Here is a 15,301-nt window from a genome sequence, read left to right as displayed (position 1 = left end):
CTGGCTTTGGAGCCGGGCTGCCTGGTTTGAATCCTGCCTGGGTCGGCTCTGACTAGCTGTTCAGCAATTATAATGCTTGAAACGTGCAGCTCCGTTTGGGGCTGCCCAGCTCCCAAGGGTGCATTCAGAGCCTGCCCCTGTGGTAGTCCGGGACTTCACCGGGGCCACGGGAGGAGGATGCACATAGAGGCGCCTCCCGCTCCCGCCTTGCTCACGGGACGGGGAAAGTGGCCACGTGGCTCTGCAGTGGGTCGTCAGCGAGGAGAAAGCTGAAGACCTCGGCTGATTCCAAAGTTTCGCGCAACAGCTGAACTCAGAAGAGCCGGCTGCGTCTCCCTCCACTCGCCCTGCGTCTTCTGCCTCGTGGAGCGACGCGAACCTGGCAGCCGGCGCTTCTGCCGTGAGCACAGTTTACAGTGAGCTCAGAGATAAACAGCGAAGCCTGCCTGGCGTTCTCGCCAACCCTGCTTTCCCTTTGCGCGCATTCCCGTCACCACGTCGCAGCCAAGGGCCCATGAAAGGGTTTACCACTGAGCTTGGCTGCCCCTCAAACTGTCAGAACTATTGCCAAGTGTTGCTGTCAAATAGTGGCACAGCTCTTCCCTCTCTGAATTCTGAGATTCTCCACGGCTTAAAAAAAAAAAAAAAAAAAAAAAAAAAGAGTCCATTTGTATGTGTGTGTTACTCGTGTTTCTCTCGGCGTGTTCACAGGCAGTAGAGGTGACTCATGTTTTGGTCTATTTATCAGTGCTGATATCAGAGTCTGAACACATATTCAGGAGTCTAGACTGTGGAGCGCAGCTACGGTGTCTTACAAATGCCAGCACTGTATTTTCCACTGTTCAGGGTTTTTGAGGCACCTTTTTTTGTAAGCATTACACTTCTTTTTTTTTGGTTTAAATTTAAGATATGTATTTTATATTTATTACTGAAAATAGTCATAATGATATCCTTTATTCTTCCCAGGTCACTGATTTAGTTTCTAAAACATCTAGGACAACTAAGATCATTAAGGCCTGAAGAAACTCGGGGTTTTAGGCACTAATTCTTTGTAGACATTTGCCACTGACTTTCCCAGATAGCTATAGGTGGCCTAGACCGCTTCAACCAGCTGCAGCACACAGAGAGCGGAAGCACAGTAATCGACGCTGGTTGTTTTCTGTGTTTTTAACAAGAGCGTTTGCAGGAACAATTAATTGTGTCCTTCGATTACCAAGTACTTATCGTTCCATTCGATCTTGATAAAGGCTAGAGGAAGAGCCAGCATACTGCTGTAGAGACGGTAACAATGATCCTGGAAGAAATGACCCCAGCTGGCTGGGCCGCACGTAGGCTTTTGCTTGCTTGTTTATGTGTGTGTGCGTGTGCATGTCCATATGTGTGCATGCATACATATGTGTGCATACTACTGTACTCTTTGTATGTATATGTGCTTGTGTGTGTTTATAGCCTCTCTCTTTTTCTCTCTCTTTTGTGTATGCATGCACACGTGTGTCGTGTGTAGTATGTTTGTGGGGGTGGGGGCATATGCGTCTGTGATCCCCAGGGCAGAGGCCAGAGGAGGAGACATGTGCCATCCTCTTCTATCATTCTGTATTGTATTCTCTGGGGACAAGGTCAGTTTCTGGTTTTGCCAGGCAGGCGAACCAGCAGGTCCCACTGGCGGCCTTGTGCCGTCCGCTGCCCGGCACGGGGATTACAGGTACGAACAGCCATGCATAGCATTCTCCCTGGCTGTCAGGGCTGAACTAAGTCTTCACACCTATCTGGTAAGCATTTTTGCCACCGAAGCATCTCATTAGCCCAAGCTGCCTTTTGTAATTTTCCCTTGGGGACTTGGTTACAGGTCACACGAGGGTCACCAAATCTGAGGCTGCCCAAGTCTCTCACTAAAATGCTGAAGTGCATACATCGAAGCTGAGCCAGCCCCCTTTAGACCATCTGCAGATGACAATGGAGGTGTTGTGGTGACAGCACAAAAATATTGATTAAAAGCTGGGTGCAGTGGCACACACCTGTGATCCCAACCCTGGGAGGCAGAGGCAGGTGGATCTTTGTGAGTTAGATGCCAGCCTGGTCTACAAAGGGAGTCCAGGGCAGCCATGGCTACACAGAGAAGCCCTGTCTTTGGGTCACTGGGTGCACATGCTGACAGAGAGTCGTTGGCCTCTAGCCTTTATCTCTAGCTTCCTGGCCACGTAGTGAGCAGGTCTGCCCCAGGGCCTGCTTCCGCGGTGAGGTGGCCTCATCGGCCAGTAGCAGAAAGGCCAGTGGACCATGAAACTCAGCCAAAATGAAGCTTCTGTTCAAGTCCTCATAGTAGCAACTGCAGGTTGAGGGGTACTAGTTCCCTCCTTGCCGAGAGTAACCCCTTCCCACGGGTAGAGAGAAGAACGCTGCAGAACTCTGCTTGCGGCAGGGTAAGGAAAATGACTCCAGTTCTGCTATTAATCCATGCATCAGGCAAGCCGTAAGCTGCACAATTTCATCACCACACCTATGGAGGTGCTTCTTTGATGACCCGGATCTTCCGTATTCGATTATGCTTTTAAGGACTGTGGCGACCACAGGCAGGAGCTAGCCTTCGGACTAGTTGGAGCGTCCAATGTTTTTTTGTTGAGCATACACAGTGAACACTGGAATTTGAAGTGTTAGCATTAAAATGAAATTTTAAACTATATGCTACATTATTCAAATTTTAAAAATTTATAGCCTGTTTTTATTTCTCTCCTTCTCCCCACCCTCTCTCTTTCTCATGTGTGTATGTGTGCATGAGAGAGAGATTGCAGATCAAGTAAGTAAGGCCTGGCTCATGTTTAGACAGGTGCTCTGCCACTGAGTTACACCATCAATCCTATTCTATATTATGTATATTTTACACAAGTCTGGCTAATTTTCCCAGGTTGGCCTTGAATTGTTTCTGTAGCTCAGGCAGGCCTTGAGATTTCCTGCCTCAGACTGTTGAGCATCTGGGAAGGCAAAGCCAGGCCTGTGTCATTAGGCTTGGGGTCCTGACTTCTGTATCTATTGGAGAACTCAGACCACAAGCCCAAACTAAAATTAAATTCTACAAAATTTTCATGTGCTTTTCTCTTATTTTTCCTATGTTAAAAAAAAAGCTTTTCTGTTTTTTAAGGAAATCTGTCTTCATGCTACATACATGCAGGTGTGCACACACAGAGACACACACACAGCACATGCACATGCACATGTGTGCCAATACACAGGCATGCGTACAGATACATATGTACCACCACACACAATGTATTTGACTTACTAGTTGTAATAATCAGATCTAGCAACAATGAGACTAGTACTCAATTCACGGGAAGATTTCAGTGGTACGTTGTAAAGCTTTATCCTGGCCAAAAATTTACATCTGGACCCATTTTCCATCCTGATATATAGCAAGATGTCTTCAATAAAAAAAAAAAAAAAAAATGTGTAGAATCTCAAATGGGATACCAGCACCTGGACATTTGCTGAAATGTTTGAAGAGTTTTAGCATTGGCTTAGCTACTGAATTTTCTGAGGAAAATAGTCTAATATGGCATATGTATGATTGTGTGATTCCCAATTAAAATATTCAAGGTCTGCAATTGGGAGCCAAGATCTAATACCTTTTCCAATTTTTATAGCAACGTGGAGAAAACCTGGAAATGCCTGATGCGTATTGCCTGGTGTGAATAAGTGTTGCCGTGTGCTCCACTGCTGAGTGGGCGGCCTTCTGGAGAAGCATCGTTTTAATGAATAGAAACAATACAATTATTTTCCTGCTTCACCTCTTTGCTCTGTGCAATGCAGTTGAATTTGCCCTTTTAAAGATTAATCAAAGTCTGTGTTTACCATCAGTTTGAGAATGCTCCTATAACTTTGAGCTCATGCACTATGATAAGAATTAATTTGACTAAGACATATTCCACAATAAAAAGATACATGGGCAGGCATCTCTGTGCCATGTATGGTGTTGAGAACCATGAGTGGGGTGTCATTGATACTGAGTATTTGTCACAATATTTGATGTTGTCATGTGTTTTTTGGGGGAAGGTTACTGATGTCTTTTTTCTTTGCTCTTGAGACAAATGAAAGGTAATTTTGACACTGATCGTTCTTTCTAGACACTCTAGTTCCATGACACAGCCTAATGCTGCATTATTTCTCTGTCTCCAGGTAGGTTTAGACACTCTGAGTGTGGGTCAGTATCGAAGTACAGATGAATGTCACAGATACTCTTTTATGTGTGGTTGTCTCTTGGCACTACGCACATGGCTCTGGTCTTACTTGAAGTTAGTATCAGTCTTTCTATGAAGAGCCCTCTGTGTTCAGTGTGGGCAGTTTTTGAGGATGCTGAGAGTTCACTTCAAGGGATGTAGTGCCCTTGGACCCTGATCAGCTCATGCTTCAGGCGGTCTGGGCCGAGCATTTTCCAACACTCTGTGTTCCTTCTATAGTCATAACCACTGCTTAATTTCCCCTTTCTTAAATCTAAGGAACTGGGGAACCTGGCCAGGGTGTATTAAGTCTATTACACTACCACAGCCTACATCTCTTGCCTCAGAGGCTGCCAGACTTGAGACTGTTTAGCCTCCAGCCCCAAGCTTACCCATAGCCTCTGACTGTCTATGTCACATTTCCTAGAGAACACTGGCATTTCCTGCTCTCTAGCAATGGCCTCATATAGGCATACCTATCAAAATCTCACGTTTTAGATGGCAAGTTAAGTACTGTAATCTCCTTGAAGACACTCCTAGCCAAGCACTGCTTCTAACAGGGATTCACGTAGTTGGCTTTGGAGGCGGGAAGGACACAGCTCTTCCTTATCAATGCTGCCAGCACGTAAGGCGACCCCCAACAGCCCTTCCACCCTTCTCTACTGCACAGACTTCTGATGCAGATGGAGGGAGGCAGCAAGACTAATTTGCCTCTTCTTAATGAACTGAGGCGGTGTATGACCACATTGGTTCCATTTATCGCCTTTACATGGGTACTCTCTCTAAACAGAAAACCACCGAGGGCAGGGGTGCTACCTATTCAGAACACTGGCAGCTTAAAGGAGAGTTATTCTGAGCAAAAAAATCTAACCTATAATAGCATAGTGATCCAACAAGCAATGGCCACGTGGAAATAAATTCGAGGGACTCTCAGGTTTCAAACTGCCGCTTAAGTGCCTCTGGGCTAAAAGTTACCAAATTGAGTGGGCAAGTGAGGAAGGTCACTAAAATCTGAGTAGACAAAAATTGGGTAATTGCTGCTTTTTATCCTGCCGCACACTGTATTAAAAGTTACTGTGTGCAGCCATCTTCTCGGGGAATAAGTAGACCAGACAGTTAAACAAGCAACGGTTCCAAGCCCGCCCTGAGAGAAGCGCTATTGAGTGGCAGGTCTTACAGCTCCTCTGACGTCAGCCCCAGGCCTGTCACGTAACAGTCACTCAGTAAAGATTCTCGCAAGTCTATTAAACTGTGAATGTAAACAAAATTCCTGTCTTTCCATTAAGACGGAAGTGAGTACAGTGTGTGTGGGGGGGAGTATTTTAAAATTTGGCTCATAATCAAACACAATTCATCTCTACTTGGCTCTTAATTAGTAAGAAGAGAACATTTTTATTAATTTTCAAATATGCTTGATGATCATAAGATACAGTATTTGTAGTGTAAATTAGTATAAAAGAAAGTCATCACCATTGCATTAACATGTCTGTGACCCTTGTTTGGTGTTTGTAACATCCTTTTAGAGGTTTTATTTTAGAGACCTATTTATTTAGGGATACTCTGAAGCCATAAATCTTCAGTTGGGATTTCCTCTTCAACTTCCAGCTGAAGAACATAATTCACTACTGAATATACAGCTACTCAAATGTTTGGGAGCCTAGGATAGTTGGAGACTGTTTATGTCATCTGCGATATTTTATGTTCAATAAACGCTTTCTGACTGGAAGATAGTCCTGCAAAAATACGTCGCTTGTGAGTGTTGGGGTGACTGTAGACGTGAAGACATGCAGATCCCTCACACTGCTGAGTGGGCTGTCACGTGGGATCAAGTTGGTGCTTTTAGCATTTGGGGATGAAAATGAAAAATTTGGGTGACAATGGCTCACAAAGTTGACTTTTCAATACAATTGGAAATGAGATTGTTTTGTTTGTTTGTTTCAAAGAGTCTCTAGGGTGATCAAAGAGTTATCCTAGAATCACAGGAGACTTCGGCCACTTATTTTGCTCCTTATGTCCTTTTAGGGTTCGGGCATTTTAACATGTTCGGATGTTTTCTAGTTATTTCTCCTGGAAGCTTGTTATTATTTAGTCCTTGAAACAATGATTGACATTAAAAGGAGAGGGGGTGTTTCCACTCTGTGTCACAGACACCCGAGGACAGTGGGATCAAATATTTGTTGTGAGGCTGCCCTACATTCAGATTGGCTTTGCTGCCAGCATGCCACGTGGGGCTGTAGGTGACTCTGTGTTTTGAACTCAATAATGGTTTGGTTAATACAGGAAAGGCACACCTTTAGCAACCAGCTGTTGTGGTCAGCCCAGCACTGCCCAGTGCTTTACAGCCACATAAGACTTAGCAGCACCAGCAGACTTGCTCCCTTATCTCCCTCAAGGCAGGTAGAGCCGATGCCTCATGGTTGCCAGTTTAGAGGGCAGCACTTACATATCAGCAGGTGAATGATTTGCTGTGTTAAACATGCCTTAATCACATGCTGAACAAAAACACCCGTCTTCGAAATTCGGCCTCAGGCGTCTGCCAACATTAGATACTCATAATGAACACAAAAGATCAGATGATGTAGGGTTGTGGGGACAAGCATTTAGCTAATTCATTCCTTTGTATTGTTTATTGAAACCTGATGCTAAACTTCAGAATTTCATGAGGTGTTTGTGATTTGGTGTTGAGGAGACAAGAAGAACTCCCAGGTTGCGGATGACCGTTCACATCATCTCCCCGTAACACACTGTCTCTTCAGTCTTATTTTGACAGAGATTTAAAAACTCGTGGTTCATTTTTTAACATACACATATACTCACACACACGTATGCAAACTCACACACTCACAGATTTATGATATATGTCACACTGTTTCGAAAGGTCCGGATCACCCTAAATAACATGGACCCTTACGTACATTTTCTACTTAGAGTTTTAAGAATAAGCAATGTTATTAATGACAGTCACGCCATATGACAGGTCGCATGGTTTGCTCTGCCCATCTTTACATCTCTAACCTTGACCTGGCTGTTTGTGGCCCTTTATGAACGCTATTCCATTCATCCTCTGTAAGTTTAACAGTTTGGATTTCAGAGCATTCTGTCCCTGACAAAGTTCGCCAAGCACAGTGCCCTCCAGCCTTGTTGGAAGTGCTGGAAATGGTCTGTGTCGAAGGTGAGGAACGGAAATTCACTGAGGTTGGCTCTGCTCTGCACCCTTGCTTCAGCGCTGAGCTGAGGGTGCTTCCACCCCATGACAACTGAGCTCTGTGCTGGAGTGCTCTGCTGCGCGTGGCTACGCTTTCTTTGATCTATATGCCCATCTGTAGTTAGCTTGATATGTCGTGGTTACATTTGGACTTTCTGAGAAAACTGTAGACTGTTTCCGTGACGGCTGCACTAGTTTACAGTTTCTCAATGTCTTAGGGCCCTCTGCTCCTCACTTCACTGTCATCACCTGTCACCTCTTCTCTTTAGGATAACTGATCTTACTGGGGTGAAATGCTATCTCATTGTGGTTTTGAATTGCTTTTCTCAGATAATTATTAGCATTTATAATTTCTTCCTTCACCCATTGCTCAACAAGAGGAAAATGATGCCTGGAACTGGAAACTTAGCAAATTACCCAGGGCTAGGGAAGTCTTGGATCTAATAGGAGAACCTATGGCCACCAATTTGCTAATCCAGTATATTTCCCAACTTACACTCTAATTATTTATCCTTATTTCCACAGCTAACAATAGGCCTTAACCCTGATCAAATACTTGTCTTCTGGAAATGGATGAAGATCATCATAGAACACTACACCCAATCAAAATGAAGAGAACAAGTGAGTATGTGGCGCTCCGTTCAGACTGAGGTAGCTACAACAGAACTCCCGAGACTGAGGCTCAGCCACTGGCATGGAAGAAGAGGCTGAAAGCGCCTCAGAGCCAGAGGAGCAGAAAGTTTCCTGTGACACTGTGTCTCCTAGAAATGTCAGTGAAGACACACCCCAGAAATCTCACCACAATGGCTGTCTACACCTGACCAAAGAAGGGTGACTTCAGTAGACACGATAGCGTGAGAGAGAGAAAGCTCATGAGGCGTCAACCCTAGAAGAAGAACCAAAGGCACCAAATGCTGAACAAAGGAGAGTCTTCCCCAGGGAGGAGTGCCAAATTGGTTATCCTGTACCAAATGGTCAGCCTTAAAGTCACACATACAAGTAACGTTAGACTGAGTGGTAGATTATATTACATGCTTAGGAATTTAGGAATATATTATACACACAAACACACATACATACACACTCAACAGTTAAAGGTTCAGAAGCCATGAATTTGAGAGAGAAGGAGGGAATGAGAGAGGGACATTGGAAGGGAGGAAAAGGATATATATATATATATATATATATATAATTTTGTTATATACATATATATATGTATATGTATAAATATATATGTATATAACAAAAATGTTTGTGCCAGAACTGTAATGCCTTCTGCCCATTGAATTGTTTAAATTCATTACATATTTTGGATAGTAAGTCCTCTCAGATTTTGGGTTGGAAATATATCCTGTTTTGTTGTTTATTCACTGTGTTGATTTTGCCTGGGATGAGCAGAAGCTCTTTAGTGTGATATTACCCTGATGTCTGGTTTTGCTCCGTTGCATATTTTGAGCTTTAACTTTGGATGTGCAGTAAGGTCATGTTTTTCTTAGTTGGTAAAATGGCCAGGGCATGCTGTAGTGGAGTTGTTTCCCTTGGTGATTACTGAATTGGTTTTACTTATCTGCCGACTTTACCCCTTGCCTCTTCAGGCATTCAGTTTCATCTCCAGAGGCAAAGGCTATGTCTAGCACAACCTACAAGCTCTGAAAATGGACAAGTTTCCTGCCAATTCCAGCCAAACCCTCAGGTCTCAGCTCCTCGTCTTCCTTGCTATGCTTTGGCTGTGTCACCCAGAATTGTGTGTGGAAGGTTGTTCTTCCATGTGGCAATGTGAGGGGGTGGTATAATTTTTAAAGAAGTAGGACCTTAGCCGGAGGTGATTACCTTTGAATGAGATTCTGGTTAGTTCTTGAAGAAGATTTCTATGAATGATGATCTTGGTTCACAAATCATTTTGGCTTCTTGTATCACAATATGATTGACTTCTTTACGTACACGATTCTTTGCAAAAGGCTCATATTAGAACCCAGTGGTTAAAACTGACTGTTCTTAGAACCACAGGTTTTGCAATCATGAGCCAAATAAAACTCTTGTTTAGAAAACATGTGAATGTGGGTATTTTGTCCCAGCAACCAGAAACTGACCAGCTCCTCCTCTTTATGAGAACTTCCTAAGCCAAAACTGTATACTAAACTAGGATTAACAATCTAGTCATATAAAAACATCCTTAGCTTCTCATGGCTTGACCATGGTGGATTGCTGGATATGTATTTAAAAGAGATTTCTTCATATCTCCTAGGAGAGATACAGTTGTTATACCCACTACTGACTGCCAGTCTAGGGAACATTGTTGGTGTGAAACACAAGTACATGAGGAGCTAGCTTTATCTGAGATGTCTGACCAGCTCTGTGAGACTGGGACTGGCTAGCACTGGTCCAAGAGAGCACTTAGGGCGGAAAGTTTTCATACAAGTGAGGACTGAGGTGACAATTGTTCGGGATGCTGCCAAAGGGGATCTGGGCAACAGAGTGGGGAGGTCAGTCGAGTGGAGACCGTCTAGTTAGGGCTCAAGGATGAGAGTGGTCCTTGGGGACACACGTGTATTTGAACTCAACCTGTGCTTTGTACAATCTATAGCCAAGTAAAGGGCAGGGCAGGGCAGGGCAGGGCAGGGCAGGGCAGGGCAGGGCAGGGCAGGGCAGGGCAGGGCAGGGCAGGGAAGGGCAGGGCAGGGCAGGGCAGGGCAGGGCAGGGCAGGGCAGGGCAGGGCAGGGCAGGGCAGGGCAGGGCAGGGCAGGGAAGGGAAGGGAAGGGAAGGGAAGGGAAGGGAAGGGAAGGGAAGGGAAGGGAAGGGAAGGGAAGGGAAGGGAAGGGAAGGGAAGGGAAGGGAAGGGAAGGGAAGGGAAGGAGAGGGGAATGAAGAGAAGGGAAACTAAGAACAGAAGGTTCTCAGTAAGGGAGGGAAGATAGGATGTGGTATGGGAGGGATTAAGTTAATCTCCATGGGAAAAGACACATACAGATTTTGATTTTGATTTTAATTTTGGACTGTCCTGAATTGGATTTGGACAATCTCTCAAAGGCCTACATGACAAAAGCTTAGTAATAACTAGTGCTGTTGGGAGGACTATGGGAGATTTGTAGGTGATAGGATAAGTATTCTTGAAGGAGATTATGAGACCCTAGAATTGTCCATTTTTCTCCTTAATGATTCATGGCTTTGGTGTAAGTGGTTTTCTTCCACCATGTGCTCACACCACGATGTGAAGCTGGCCACAGGCTTGAAGCAACAAGGCTTTCAAATCAAGCAATAATCAAAGCTGATTTTCTCCTGTTTTGTTATAGCGGCAGAAGCTAACTAATAGAACGTACTTGGGTGTGGGGCATAGATGCAAACAAATCAGAACTTCAAACACATCCTCAGCCTTGTAGTCAGCTCAAGGATAGCCTGAGCTACACAGAATCCTGCCTCAAACAACTAAACAAACCTGGCTCACACAGCTGGTACCCTAGAGGCTGGTCTTAATTACACTTTCCTGTGCAGGAACTGCTCCTCATGAAGACCCTCTGGTCGTTACCTCCATTTGGCAGATGTGCACACTGAGGCAAAGAGGAAGGAACCAGTTGAAAGCAAGGCAGTCACTAAGCTCCTGGACTTGCGTCCACTGCCTTTGGCATCCTTTGACCTGGAGCGCAGGAGTGAAGCAAGGAGACCCTACTGCAGACATCCTGTGAAAGCCAGCCAGCAGAGTGCAATCTGAGGGAGGTGATGAATGAGGAGACCGTGAGGACAGGTGAGTGCTGAGGCATGGGCAGTAATCAGAAAGAGGCGATCTATGGCACAGGATGAAGCCCTGTCAGTGGAGAGCAATCTGTGAACTCAGCAGTCATGGCCTTCGGGACTCCTCCACCTGGCCATGACTGCTGAGTGGCTGGGCACCTGGGCGTTGTGTGCAAGCTTTCAGGGCAGGAACGCCTATGACAGCCTCTTCCTGTGGTTTCTCAGAAATGTGTCATCTGAAGGAAGCTGTTGACTCAGTTTAGAATTTTTACACACATCAAATTTGGATGTAGTTAATTGCTGAGCACACGCTGGTATTCTCTGTTTCCACTTTATTGTGCACCACATGGATAAGCTAAAATGTACTTATGCACTTAAATAAGATTTCCTTTGACTAAATTGTCAATCTCCTGAGAAAAATCTGATAAACTAAATTTTAATTAATCTCTGTTACACTCATCTCATTTTTCCCTCAAATGAATTAATTTTTCCCATAGTAACTTAATATCTCCTTCATTTAGACACTCCATTTTGCTTTAGATGCCTTACTTACTTTTTGCATTTTCTATGCTTTGATTTTTTTTTAAGGAGCATGATTTTAAACATAGGCACTGCTTTTCTGAAACCCAGGTGACGGTTTCCTGAATTCTTAATTCTTGTGAATTTGATACAAGAACAAAACTGTCTTACGCACTGCTTGTGTGCTTGTTTTCGGAGGACCAAGAAGGAGAGAATGTCTGCACATCTCTCAAGCAAGCAGCATGCGAAGCACCAGTCCAGGGAGCGCTGAGCCTGTCTGGGAAGTTCTTGGTCCCACCAACAAGGCTGGGCGTGCTCACAGGATGGCCTTTGAAATGCCACTTCGCTCAGTTTTGAGGGCAGGCCGCAGACAGGCAGGGCAGTTTCTGTTCCTGAGCAGCCCAGAGGCCACATCGTTCATGGCCAGCTGCCATTGCTCTCTCACTCTTCTTAGCCACTGTGCAGCCACGTTAACCTCTCAGACACCAAGTACCAACCAAGCAGGGAGAATGCCAGTCCCGGGGGACCAAGAAAGTGCATTTGTCCCTTGATAACCATTGGAGGATTGAACCTGCTCACACACCCAAGTCCAAGGATAGCCCCCCCCCAGGTATATCATGGAGCCTTAACTATCTATGTGTTACTTACAATAACTGACTCTGTATTAATGCCCTGTAAGTCATTCTCATGGGTTGTTTCCAGAACAATGACAAGAAAAAAGTCTGTATACTTCCATCACAGATACCTTTAAATGTTTAACCACTTCAGCCAAGGACGGGCGCTGACTGGTTGGCTCTGTGGGGTTGGGGTCCCTGGGCGCAGGAGCAGTGCATATTTGGTGTCTCTCACCCCTAGCAGCCTAGAATCTCAGCTCCTGCATCCCTTTGCACACGGCTCCTGAGGATCGTGTCGTTGACCCCTGTTCCTGTATGTTATCTGCATCTCCCTGCTTGCTCTGGGTGTGTAAGTAGGAAAATTCTTACCATCATCTATTGAAATGTGCTGTGTCCCAGCATCAAAATAGACTTTGTCTTATTAAAGTACTACACAGAATCATACTTAGATATTGAGTCGGGGGGGGATGGATTGGGGGAGGGAGAACACCCTGCAGGCAAGAGGAGACTCTGGATGATGCTGTGATGAGCTACCAGTGTGGAGTCGAGTGGGGACACATACACACCCATCACTAGGACCTCTGAGGTAGTGGGGAATATTCACGCCAGGAGAGGATAGACAGGCCAAGGTCACAGGAGAACCTGTGAGTTCTAAAAGGAAGGGAGAGAGGGAGAGACCTTGGTGAAGTCTAAGGGAAGCCACACGTCTCTCATGTGGTGCAGTGTCAAATGTGGGAATGTAGCACAGAAAGGTCACTGTGAGGAGGGCTCAGTGAACGTGGCAGTGAGGAATCGGTCTTCAGAAGAGAATTGTCTGAAGTGTGGTGGCTGTACAATCCATTCAGTGGTGGTTTGAAGCACTGGGGTGAAGGGCCAGGGTTAGAGAGAGGGCAGTGGTCTGATGAGGACTTTCAGGACCCAGGGAAAGAGAGAGGTCAGCCAGCTGTTTGCAGGGCGTGATGCCGGGCCGAAAGAGCATGCACATGCACTTTCTCTCTCTTCCCTTTAATTTTATGGGACAGGGTTGAGAATGTTTACCAGCAGGAGGGGGAGAACAGACTCTTTGGTGGGACCACTGCTACAAGACATGAGAGGGCAAAAGCAGAGGAGATGACTCAGAATCAGGACTGGACAAATCTCCCTCCCTGGGGCACTGGATGGTGCTCAGTGTGTGTGTTTGTGTGTGTATGAGAGAGAGAGAGAGAGAGAGAGAGAGAGAGAGAGAGAGAGAGAGAGAGAGAGAGAGAAGATGTGTACCTGTTGGGACTTCCCACAATACTCTAGGCTCCATGAGAGTGGGGCTCTGTTTACTAGCTGTTATAATCCTAGGGTTAGAGCAGTGATAGACAAATGTTTGGTTTTGTGTGGTTGGGTATGGCTATTGCTTCTTCACTTTACAGCTCTTCACCATTATCTTGTCTCTACATGGAATCTATCCAGACAAATACCTAGCGTGAAGACCTCACCCTGGAGGTTCTTCCTGCCTGTTTCCACGCAACCTACTCCAAGCCAGCAGCAAACCATCAACTTGCACTTGTGCCCATGCTTCCAGATGGCTGATGGTACTGATGAAATGTCCTCCTGAAGCCACTTCCCTGCTCCACAAGGGAGCACATTTGCAAGTGCAAGTTGATGGTTTGCTGCTGGCTTGGAGTAGGTTGCGTGGAAACAGGCAGGAAGAACCTCCAGGGTGAGGTCTTCACGCTGGGTATTTGTCTGGATAGATTCCATGTAGAGACAAGATAATGGTGAAGAACTGTAAAGTGAAGAAGCAATAGCCATACCCAACCACACAAAACCAAACATTTGTCTATCACTGCTCTAACCCTAGGATTATAACAGCTAGTAAACAGAGCCCCACTCTCATGGAGCCTAGAGTGTTGTGGGAAGTCCCAAGACAGACAGAAACAAGTAAGAGTCTGACAGATACACTTATCGGGGACTTCTGGGTTAGAAGGGCCTACCTACAGGAAATTCTAGCAGACTTCAGTCAAGAAGAGTGGGTGAAGTGTGCAACTATGGACCTTCAGAAATTTCCAACTTAAATGTGCTGTTAAAGAAATAAAGTGTGTTGGTGTCCCCCTCCCTCCACTGGAAGTGCCTTCTTCAGGCTCCACGTCCCCCACTGATAGAAGTCTGAGCTTGAGTCACCCCCATAGACTCCCCCATCCCAGACATGTCCCCATTGACTTCAGCCTTCCCCTCTTTCCACCCTTGGACCCCTCTTTCCCTTCCCATCTCTCTCCCATCCAGTTCCCTTCCTTCTCCTACTTCAGATTTCTATTTTATTTTCCCCTTCTGAGGGAGATGTAAGAATCTTCCCTTGGGTTCTTCCTGTTACTTAGCTTCTCACAATCTGTGGATTGTAGTTTGGTTATGTTGCACTTTACACCTAATATTCACTTATAAATAAGTACACACCATGCATGTCTTTCTAGGTCTAGGTTACTTCACTCAGGATGATATTTTCTAGTTACATCTATTTGCCTGAAAATCGTATGCTGTCCTTGTTTTTAATAGCCGAGTAGTATTTCATTTCTTCATCCCTTCTTCCATTGTGAGACATATAGGTTGTTCCCAGTTTCTGGCTATGATGAATAAAGCTGCTATGAACATAGTTAAGTAGGTATTCTTATGGTGTGATAGAGTATCTCTTGGTTATATCTGGGTCTAGAGGTGGAACTAGTCCCAATTTTCTGAGAAACCACCAGATTGATTTCTAAAGTGATTGTACAAGTTTTCACTCCCACCAACAAAGAAAAATGTTCCCCTTGCTCTACCAACCCACCCACAAAACCCTTCACACATTTTTTTTTCTGCCTACAAATAATAAAAATGGAGCAGAAACTGAGGAAACGGCCAACCAGTGACTGGCCCAACTTGAGACTCACCCCATGGGAGAGAGCCAGTTTCTAACACTATTAGTGATACTCTGCTGTGCGTGCAAACAGGAGCCCAGCAAAGCTGTTTTCTGAGAGACTCCATTTAGAAGCTGACACAAACGGATGTAGAGACTCACAGCCA

This window comes from Meriones unguiculatus, chromosome 16 (genome assembly GCF_030254825.1).
Source record: "Meriones unguiculatus strain TT.TT164.6M chromosome 16, Bangor_MerUng_6.1, whole genome shotgun sequence".
NCBI classification, from domain to species: domain Eukaryota; kingdom Metazoa; phylum Chordata; class Mammalia; order Rodentia; family Muridae; genus Meriones; species Meriones unguiculatus.
This window is presented reverse-complemented; position numbering follows the sequence as displayed.